At 33.0% G+C, this 12,472-nt stretch overlaps 1 pseudogene; it reads right to left on the reverse strand.

Moving 5' to 3' along the window:
* Positions 1 to 6,881: 6,881 nt before the first annotated feature.
* Positions 6,882 to 8,464, reverse strand: LOC128176832 (uncharacterized; annotated as a pseudogene).
* Positions 8,465 to 12,472: the final 4,008 nt, after the last annotated feature.

Raw genomic sequence — 12,472 nt, forward strand, 5'->3', positions numbered from 1 at the left:
TAGGGGCCATATCTCTGACTCAGTCCCCTCTCGATTGATTTTCCTGTAGTTTGGATATGTTGTTGGACTAGTGTCATTCTATAGGAATGCTGTATTTGAACTCATTTGAGCCGGTGGAATTTTTTATATGATTTATTTTTGTATAAAGGAATAAGAGGGAAAAATAATTGTGGTCTGTGTCCATAAACCCTTGGCGGAACTCGGTGATGTGGTGGCGCTATCTAGCGAGCAACTTGAGTTGCGTCCCTTGCATATTTACATTTTAATCGAATTAAACAACGGGTTATATACACACTACGGCATTAATACAACTTGAAAACATGTTGACTACCGAATATCGGAACATAATTAACGATGCAATGAAATACGAATTAAGTTATAAACTAGGGAAAGCATGGAATGTTTTATTCGCAGTGTTTTGTAAGGACCTGCACCAGGAGTGAAAAAGTCGCCGATTTTTATCAAAGCTTTCATGTCATAAAACCAGGTATCGTTGTCGTAAATATTGTAAACCAAAGAAATTAAATAAAATAAATCTCATTGAACCTTTAAAAGCAATAACCATAAGCAGGAACGTATATACTAACGGGATGGGCAGCTTCTACATTCGCCATGTTTACTTCCCATGCTATCACGCGAGCCTTGACAAGTTTGTAGAACTATGTTCAATCCCAGTAAAATATATAGGTTTTTTTAAGCGATCTGGTTAGACCATCGTTGGTGAGGCACTGTACTCGAGAACTTGTGTCTCAATTTGTTAAAAGCACCGAATGATTTACCAAAGATCACACATGTGTTTTCTTTTAAAGTTTATATTTACAAGCACTGCGATTGGATCAGCTACTCGCAGCTGCAGCCAATCATAAAACGGAGCTCGCCACCGAGTTTTCGCAATGAAATCCGCCAAGGGTTTATGGGGAGCAAAGTGGACCGAAAACCCTTGGCTAGCGAAGATGTATGTGTGTTAACTGTAATAAAGTCACGATGAAACTTTCCCCCCTTTTACCACATATGATTTTAATTTTTACAGACATGTCCAATTCGTAAAAAAATTACGCGTAAAAATTCAAATCACCCTATTTTATGACAAATTCGTAAAAAATCACAGCAGTAAAAATTACCCGTTATACGGTATGTATGTATGTATGTATGTATGTATGTATGTAAAAATGATATTCATATCTGGGTTATTTCAGAATTATGGTTTGTTTTCCATGAAATATGAACGTTCAGTTGCTTGCCGATTACTATGACGAGACGCTTCCATCCGTGCAGGACCATTACAGGGCCAACCCTTAGGTGGCAAGGGACAGGTTTCGGATAAAGTTTTCGGATATTTTTGTAAAATTGAGAGTTGCTGTACTTGAAGGCTTATGGGTGTTGCTAAAATTCATGAAATGATTTTTAATGATTATCATTAGTTAGAGGAGTGTCTCTTGTTGAAATTGATATGCAATATGTAGGCCCCATATGTTAGGTACATGAGAATCAGAAGTGAAATGCGAAACCAACGGCTATGACTGTTGTGTTGCCTTTACACAGTGAAATTGCAAGTTACATACGGGAGGTAAAATAACACGAAAAGTAGGTGTATTGGACATTGTAAACTATACACCTATGGAACGCCAAATTAACATATATATTCAAATATTTGTACCTATCTTCAAATAATTGTACCTATCTTCAATTAATTGTACCCATCTTCAAATCATTTGAAGATAGGTACAATTGAATTAAAGATAGGTACAATTGAATTGAAGATAGGTGTAAATAATTATACCTATCTCTAAATAATTATACCTAGGTACAAATGAATTATACCTAGGTACAAATGAATTATACCTAGGTACAAATGAATTATACCTATCTTCAATTCAATTAAAGATAGGTTCAATTGAATTATACCTATCTCTAATTCATTTGAAGATAGGTAAAATTCATTTAAAGATAGGTACAATTGATTTGAAGATAGGTTCAATTCAGACATATCTACAAAGGATTTGAAGATAGGTACAATTCAATTATACCTAGGTTCAATTCGTTTTGTGTATTGTTGAAAATAATGAACGCTCCCTTGAAGACATTTCAACATGGAGGGAAACGAGTGTGTGTGCAATATATTTGCAAAAGGCATCATTTACTTATTAAAATATACATGTATATCAATAAGTAAGCCAAAAACATGTATACCCGAATACCCCAAAAGTGACGGAGTTAGGGTAGTGACGTAGTTAGGGTCACTAACGTTATATACCTAAATAAAAAAACTGGCTTTATTTTTTTCCATAATTTTAGCAAAGAATGTATAATTCAGTTGATAATCACTCTATTTATTAACGCAGTAACAATTATTATGAGTTTTTGTTTGTTTTAAGGCTCAATCTTTCGAAAAGTTGACAAAATCATATTGTCTATTTTATTATCCCGATCCCGATTTTATTGTGACGTAACGAAAATGACGTACTATACAGGGAGTATTCATTATTGCCAATATTTTAGTAATTGAAGATAGGTTCAATTCAATTGTACCTATCTTTAATTCAATTGTACCTATCTTCAATTCATTGCATTTGTACCTATCTTCAAACCAATTGTACCTATCTTCAAATGAATTAAAGATAGGTATAATTGAATTGTACCTATCTCTAATTCAATTTGAAGATAGGTACAATTGAATTGAAGATAGGTACAATTGAATTGAAGATAGGTACAATTATTTGAAGATAGGTACAAATATTTGAATATATGTTAATTTGGCGTTCCATATACACCGGTAAGTTTCTGACATGTGATGGTGCAACATGCACGCGGTATGGAAGATCAACCCTTTGCAGGGAATGGAGGTCTAAAAAGCTGAAAAATCATGAAAAATTAGCAAAATATGAAAGGGTAAAAATCTCATAAAAACCAGTATGTAGAGAATTTTACAGGTTTTGACTAATCATTTTCTTCAGAAATTGGCGATTGGCCTGGTAAAGAGTGAATTAAAGGTATTTGTGCTGAATGGGAACTAAGGAAATTCTAGTTACAGAGTTCCGAAGACACGCATCCCCTGGCTACAATGAATTGTATCAAAAAAACTGTCCCGTGCCACCTTAGACTATCTCTTGTTGTTAAACCCAGATTTGGAAAACCTCTAACAGAGCCACACGCGTTGTATGGGATAGACTTTTACATGAGTTTGGGATGCATCAGCACCAATGGTCTTATTCCAACTGCCAATAATTAACAAGAATGAATATACACATGTATTTACTCACATATAGAAGTTAATATATGACAAATGTTGAATAAATTAAAGAAGGCAATTCGTTTCTTGAACGCGCGATTTAGTTTTGATAAATAAAACTCAGTCGCTTGCGAAGCACGGCCTATGGTGAGGGACTGGGATAGAACTTTCCAGGAGGACGGGGTAACCAGGAAAGCAGGATGACTAATTAACGTCATGGCGAATTTATCATGCATCGCAGGCAGATACATTGGATCAGACATCTCTAGTTTATGGAACGCCAAATTAACATATATTCAAATATTTGTACCTATCTTCAAATAATTGTACCTATCTTCAATTAATTGTACCTATCTTCAAATCATTTGAAGATAGGTACAATTGAATTAAAGATAGGTACAATTGAATTGAAGATAAGTGTAAATAATTATACCTATCTCTAAATAATTATACCTAGGTACAAATGAATTATACCTAGGTACAAATGAATTATACCTAGGTACAAATGAATTATACCTAGGTACAAATGAATTATACCTATCTTCAATTCAATTAAAGATAGGTTCAATTGAATTATACCTATCTCTAATTCTTTTGAAGATAGGTAAAATTCATTTAAAGATAGGTACAATTGATTTGAAGATAGGTTCAATTCAGACATATCTACAAAGGATTTGAAGATAGGTACAATTCAATTATACCTAGGTTCAATTCGTTTTGTGTATTGTTGAAAATAATGAACGCTCCCTTGAAGACATTTCAACATGGAGGGAAACGAGTGTGTGTGTATGTGTGTGTGTGTGCAATATATTTGCAAAAGGCATCATTTACTTATTAAAATATACATGTATATCAATAAGTAAGCCAAAAACATGTATACCCGAATACCCCAAAAGTGACGGAGTTAGGGTAGTGACGTAGTTAGGGTGACTAACGTTATATAACCTAAATAAAAAAACTGGCTTTATTTTTTTCCATAATTTTATCAAAGAATGTATGATTTAGTTGATAATCACTCTATTTATTAAAGCGGTAACAATTATTATATTTTTTTTTTATCGGCTCAATCTTTCGAAAAGTTGACAAAATCATATTTGTGACGTAACGGAAATGACGTACTATACAGGGAGTATTCATTATTGCCAATATTTTAGTAATTGAAGATAGGTTCAATTCAATTGTACCTATCTTTAATTCAATTGTACCTATCTTCAATTCATTGCATTTGTACCTATCTTCAAATGAATTGTACCTATCTTCAAATGAATTAGAGATAGGTATAATTGAATTGTACCTATCTTTAATTCAATTTGAAGATAGGTACAATTGAATTGAAGATAGGTACAATTGAATTGAAGATAGGTACAATTGAATTAAAGATAGGTACAATTATTTGAAGATAGGTACAAATATTTGAATATATGTTAATTTGGCGTTCCATACTAGTTAGGCACTCTCCGACGTCACGTTGTGTCAAAGGTCAATAGGGGATAAATCTCCCGCTCTAGTAAATAGTGGAAAATACGCTAGGCCTACCAAAAAGTATAATAAGAAATACTCAATAAATCAATGTCAACGGTATACTTATGTTTGAATATATCGTTTTGGTAAGTTTTAAGTATGCGGATTACGATCATAACAAAATCTAATTGAGTTTCAATCAAGAATATTCTTAATTTAAATCTTTATCATGCTGCTGATAAAATACTGTATCCATCTAATGACATAATCCGAGATCAACAACGTATTTTTTAACAGCTCACATCAAAAGCGTTTATATTTGATTAATTTGCCAATGTATCTTTTAATATATAATAAAATATATATATATATAAACTGTAGTAATTTAAATTATGATTATAATCAGAAATGCCAGCCTATCTTTTCTGTGAAAATATGAGGGGGGCGTGATTAGAGATTACCCCAGTTCTTAAAATATATTTATCAAGGTAAGAATTTAGACCGTTATTACTGATTCTCATTTGCTTGCAGAGTATTAGAGCTTATGGTGGTAAGAAACCCATTATAACAGTTTTTAGTTTTCTATTCTTTTTTTTTGTGTGGAAGTTTTCTTTGAACAATTTGTTGTTTGTGAACATTTGTTGACAAATATGCCGGGAGTGTGAATGGTTGCTACAATTGTGACAACAAGTTAAAAAAATGGAGATCACAATTATGTCTAATACATTCCTGTAATTTTGGAATTGGGAGATGTACAAGTGATCCTTTCTTCTAATTATTAACATTTCCCACAGAATCCCCAGACAAATATGCCCGAAATATCTGGATTAGAAACATAAACCGCCAAAATCACAGTGGAGAACTTTGGCTTCCAAATAATGATTCTAGAATATGTTCTAATTATTTCAACACCAAGCAATCCTTACCCAACACTGCGTATGGGACAAATGGACAGAGTTGTTGTTGGGAGGCATCCTTCAAAGGATAGATGTTTAGAAATTCCTTCCAAGAAAAGGAAATCTACATCCGATGACTGTCACAGTGATTCTGATGTGACAATGTTAAAAGTCATTTGATTGACCATGATTATTTGGAATACTGTGATACATGTTTGTACCAGGAAGAAGAGATAAGGAAGTTTTAAGATCAAAGAAGAGGTCTCACTTTGGAGTTAAATGATTTTAAAAGAAAACTTCAGTAACTGTCCAGAATCAGCTCAAATCGCGTGACATGATGCGTTTGTTAGTCAATAATAGGAAAGTAAAACTCTGTACAGGAATCCCTACTAAGTCTGCCTTTAATCCAGTCTACAGTGCAATACAACCATCTCTTAAAAATGTAAGATATTGGAAAGGCCCATCCATTATTGCACTACTCTTAAACATAAAAAAAAAATCAGAAAAATAGGGCTTGTTGGAAATTAAATCCAAAAGAGGAAATGCTTCTTACATTCATGAAGATCAGACATGTATGGTCTTTTAGATGAGCATCTTGCTGACAGATTTCATGATAATTCTATCATATGTGTCAAGATTTTTCACAACATGCGTGAAATTGTTGAAAAGGTATCTGAGCTGTTTAGTCTTTAATGCTCAAAAAGATGTAGTTAGATATAACCTATAATTAACCTAGTCACATCTTTCAGAAATACCAAATACTCCCATGGTTTATAGATCTTATAGAGCCTTTAGATTGTATTATGGCCGACAAAGGTTTCAGTAATCTATTGCAAGATTGCACCCTTCTTCATGTTACCCTATTGACCCCCCCCCCCCCCCCCCCCCGGGCAAACATGGGGTCAGTCAAATGCCTGCTAATAATGTTAGGAAAACAAAAGAAATTGCTAATAGAAGGCTTTTTTAGTAGAGAAGCTATTAGAAAAATGAAGTACTTTCGCATATTGAAGTTTGAAATTCCCCTTACAATGTGCCAACACCTTGGTGATATTGTAAGAATAGTTAGTTGGGTGTGTAACGTGTATCCACCTCTTCCAAAGTACTGAGAAAACTTTCAATAGCTTTGCCCGAGTAGTCTATCCCTATATTGTCTGGTACTAATGAATCTTCAGCATATTTCCTTTTGGCATTTTGTTATATCATGTTATGAAGTGCATTTAATATTCGAAGAGAATGTAAATTAAATCATATGAAATTAAATGAAAAGAAAATGTAAACAATTTATTATTCTCCAAGTCATGCATGCAATGAAATATAATACATACAGTGAACACGCAATAAACATCAATGGTAATAATTAGAATACACTAGTTTATGATTTACATGAAATGTACAGGTACATAAGTATAATACCATTTTACAACAATTTCTAAATGTTTGCTTCAGATTATTTATTGAATGAAGCTTAAGAAGAAGATTGAATGCATTTTTTACAATGCCACGATGTCAAATATTTGACATATTTGTAGGTTATATCCAATATAATGAAAATGATACCAAAGTAAATTGTACATATCACAGTTTATGCTACGCCCTTTGAGCTTGGTCACTTCATTCATAATAACCATTATGATATTACATTCAGGACAAAAATATGTCTCACCTTCCACATGTACCTTGTTGTCAATTTCCATTGGCTTCGGTGTATGAACATTTAAACTTTTTTGGGTCAAAAGATGTTGCAAAGACCTAGAATGAATCTCTGATAAAAATTCAAGCTTGGATGACACTTTTCTGAATAAAAATGCTGGTAAAAATAATATGGTCCATTGCATGTATAGATGTACAGCATACACCATTTTCGCTTTGCAAGTTCAATCTGGCCCTGAATTTGACCATACGATGCTTCAATGCAAGTGGTTCAGTATTTTGTAAACAACTTGGCAAATTACGTTTGCTGAAAGAACAATTTTAAAACACGTAGAACATTTTGGAATGAGAGGACAATTAAATTCTACTAAACCCTCACCACAGCAAGAACATGATACCATTAAATCAGGAGAAGCTGCTAAATAGGGGTGATCAACATCTGAAAATATACAACATTCATCAAATGATACATTTTTGTGTTTTTTCTGTACATTTTCATAAACTCAATTTTAGCAATAGGTTCCATTTCTCGTCCAGTTATCACATTCGGATTGACATTATAATATCCCATCATACGTGAACGCAAAGGCTTTATGTCACAGTGTGTAACGTTTCTCTTATAACTTTCCACTTTTGTTTGGACAGCATAGAAATTTGATGCCGTAATCCGTCCTTTCCTCATTTCTGTCCAATGGAGGTTGGATGATTGACCCATGGTGAGGTTGTTATTGGCTTGAACCTCAGTATCTATGACTGTTCTACATTGTTTTAATGATATTGTCAATATAATGACTTGAGACATCAAAACCATAACATCAGCTGTTTCTTTCTGATTCACTGGTACAGGTAACTGTGTGGTATCCTGGTCATCAGTGGTGTGCATTCCTATCATAAAATAATATCAATCAACAATGAAGACCTAAGAACAAAAAATTTCATCAGTAATAAATAACAGAATTTTTCTCAAGTATCTTTTTTTTTAATTCTTTGGACCTTTTTATCTGATTTAAAATCATTAAGTTCCAGTTTCCCTCTATTTGTTAGTTTAAGAATTAGGAAATATAAAATAATTATGCATGTAATAAAATTCCTAATTTAAAATACCTTTGAATACACAAGGAATAGCATCCTTCAGAGAGGCTAAAAGAGTTTTCTGAATGCAGGCCTCAGTGTCATTGTTTGCTTCAGGCATTACATCATAGTCAGCCTTACTCTTTCCAACAAGTGGTCACTAAATGTAAATATGTAAAACATGTAACAATAACTTCACTTAAAAAATGCATGCACCAAATGTAGCATAATAGAATATACATGTAAATGTATACATGTACCTACCAGATTTACAATGTCTTGACTTTTTTGAAATTCATGTTCTTTATTTGGGCAGGCTGGAGTTTCTTTTCAGATGGTTTAACCCATATGCATGTGCCTGAGGTGCAAGATGTAAGGCCTAATTTGTTTGCAGATTCAATGCAGAAAAGTAAACCTGCCACATGGTTGCAAGTTTGTCCCAACCTGAAATATGTTGAAAATATCACAGTTACAATCAGAATTAAGTCCCTAAACTATTTACATAAAATCAGCTATAAACTCTTTTGGTTAATAACGTTTGAAATATATTTTTTTTTTTTTATAAAAAGTTTATATATCCTCTCTATTATCTCTATTAACTGTCGTTGTCGGAAACACATCTAGTAATGGCATGAATCATGTCGAAATATCAACGATGTTTCTTGAATAAAAAAAATCTTTAGTCAAAAAATAAAAGTTGTCTCTGTTGCAAAAATTATTTCAGCAATTGAATAAATAGAAACAAATTACCAGCGAACTTTTATCATTTTTGAAATGAAATTTAATTTTCTGATTGCATTTATTTTATGTAACAAAATTGTTAAATAAGACAAGGGAGTTGAACAATTTTAGTTCAGCTTTAATATTCTTATGATCTTTTTTTTCATTATAACAAAGGATGTCAAACCGTGCCATGTACGCCACCTTGATTACATTGGCGTAGTCACGAATTCAACTGCGCTTGAAGTTTAGAATTGTTTACTAATTTATATAAAAAGGTTTCTATTGGGTTGTTGGTATTACAATGGTAAAGATAACTCGTTGTACTTTTGTTAAAAACACATCTGCTTTATACTTTTTACTAACTATGAATGAATTGAGTTGGACAGCTCCTGTTGTTTGTTACAGTCAATTTGATTTTAAATATATCCTATTCGGCAACAAGAGTAATGACATGAGCATTGTTTACATAGCATAAAAGTACGTTCAAATTTATTAATAAAGAAAAAAAGAAGAAATGTTTCAAATCAAATTTTAACGTGTTTTTCAGTTCAGTGATCTGTTGATAAAATTAAAGTGATAAGGGACATCTGTAGAAATGAATGTGGGTTTATGTACATGACGATACTAGTACTAGTACATGTACTTACTTTCGTCGTTTTAGAATTTTTAAATTTTACAATATTTCACCAAAAAAATATGCTATAAACATTTTTGGGGAGAAAAATGTTAAAAGCCCGGGCGGGATTCGAACTAATGAGTTACAGTACCGTAGTTAATTCTCTAACCAACTGAGCTATTTAAGCTATTAGATGGCATTTTGGGATATTTAAAAAAAAAAACATATTTGATTTTGCTGTTTATTTTGATAAATAATACGTCCAAACATGGAGGTATCAATTGCCACTTTAAGGTTTATCAGATTGAAATTAAATAAAAACCTACTATTTTTTTGACACACTACCAGGAGATGATGGACTTGCTTTGGCGGGTCAAAATCGATAGAAGTTTGTATAAAAATCATATAATGACAATGGTGTAATGTTGAATAATAACGTAAAGTGTGAATATGTTACTGCATTTCAATTTTAGGTACAATAAGGAAATAAGGATTGACAGATGCGTAATAAATAAAAGGCATCAAATCGTTTTTTCAGTTTTCGATTTAGGAATAGATAAGAAAAGCTTTTCAGACCACACTCAAATAAATAACTGAGCACGCAGACTAACTGAACCATCACGCAGATACCTTGCATTGGTCAATTTTTGTTAACCCCCCCCCCCCCCCCCTAACAAAAACCCACATATTTTTTTGGTTTGTATTGACTCCCCAACCCACTGGTAAACACAGGTATTCCTTTCAAAATATAGTGAATCAATTCGATAGACTCGGCAATAAAGAATTGTGGATATGCATGAAAGAAGACCATGCAAAGTACTGAAAATATCGCGATTTAATGGAACCCGCATAAGAAGAGAGAATATTATAATTAATGTGTAAATACAAGTGATTTAATGTTGAAATAAGTACAAAGATAGTATTACTCTGTGATGGAGTACATCTGGCACGCAGAAAACAGTACGGAGATGAAGTAGATGTTGGATGATAAAACACCTCCTTCAGCCACTCTGATGTATAGTACCCTTATGTTTTACCAATTTTATATTGGTTCAAATGCAGCTGTGCCTTCTCCTCGCTTTCGTATTTCATTAGAAAAGTGGTAACATCGGTAATAAACACTGGTGACCAATGGGACATTCCTTGTGTTTCGTCCTCCCATTTGTCGAATATCAAGAATGGGTCCGGCAAAATAACATCACCAACTTTAAGTAAATTCTTGTAGCATTGTATCAACCCTTATGCTATAAATTCTTGCATTAACAGTTGACAATATTAACCACTAATGATAAATCGCCGCCTAATGATACAATATTATCATTAAGCGTCGCGAATGCAAAGCAGACCTAACGCTTAATGAAACAAGCAAAAAGCTACAAGGTCAACATCTAATGATACAAACATTTTTATCGTTAAGCGTTGTAATCGCACTCTTAATGATATAATATATATCTAAATGTAGAACACTGATTTGCAATGGACGTCTGACTTGTTGGGAACGTCTTTAATGTCTATGGTGGTTATAATGAAATATAAGTAAACGTTATAAACACCTATAAAACTCAATGAAAATCGCATTCCTCCCCACCTAATGATAATGCATTATGATGGTACTGTACATGACTACATGTACATTCAAGTGTATAGATGCGTCCTCCTTTAACTTCAAGTAAAATCTTTAGTAAAGAGATATAACATTCTTTTAAAACACTTACAATGATACATGCATGTCATTAAAATGCGTTAGTCTGATGTTTAAATAGTAGAACATCTTTACGTAGAGATGTGTTAAAGCAGTTTTTTTTATTTAATGCACCTTGGTTTTCAAAACTACATTTTTTATCCTTAAGAGAATGATTAGAGATGTAATAATTTTATACCCGTTAAATGATAAATGCTGGGAAAAGTTACGAAATAGCGATCTATGCTACGAAATAACAAATTTGCTTTGATTTCCAAAATTACAGTAGAAATGAGTTTCATATTCAGAAGTAAAATATTGTCCCTAAGCCCTTTAATTTGAAATAAATTATATCAACAGACTTATTTTGTAAAAAAAAATGGTTGAATTATATTAGTCGGACAAAGTCAGTTGGCATTCGATAAAGTCAATTCATGGCTAAAATAATTATCTAAAAATTAATTTTTTTGTCTTGGTTATTCATTTGTATACATTTTTAATTATATTGCGACCAGAAAGCACTGGATGTTGACAGTCATCATAAAGCATTTATCTACAAATATTGAAGCATGCAAATACTGGCTACCGACATTCATCTTTAAACATTATTAAATTTTTTTTATTGATTACAATGCTTTAGAAAAGATTGCAATGATAAACTAATTTGAGTGTCGTTTGTAGAGTTTTATGCATGTGCAGTGCTGCGTTGTCAAGGCCTTGTGCTAAAGCTAGAGTCTAAAGTTTACGCCTCTAGTTACGCATCTTCGCTAGCCAAGGGTTTACGATCCACTCTGCTCCTCTTGTAGAGGAGCAGAGTGGATCGTAAACCCTTGGTAGAGGAGCAGAGTGGATCGTAAACCCTTGGCCAGCGAAGATGCTAGTTACGCCGCTTTATGAAATGCAAACTACGCCCGACTAAGTTTCGGTGCAAGTCCTCGGACTAGACTAAAGTTTGGCCCTAATTTTAGGCATCTTTGTGAAACGAGCCCCAGAGGTTGTTTTCATGGGCCATTTGGAAAACATCTTGAACCTCCATTCACCAGACGATGGTTTATACCAATTTGGGAGGGAAAAGTGAATCGTGCAATAAGTTTACAGATGGCTTGATAACTACGTTCAGGTTTTTAAAAAGAAAAAGAAAAAGA

The sequence above is a fragment of the Crassostrea angulata genome, chromosome 3 (genome assembly GCF_025612915.1).
Source record: "Crassostrea angulata isolate pt1a10 chromosome 3, ASM2561291v2, whole genome shotgun sequence".
Taxonomy (NCBI): domain Eukaryota; kingdom Metazoa; phylum Mollusca; class Bivalvia; order Ostreida; family Ostreidae; genus Magallana; species Magallana angulata.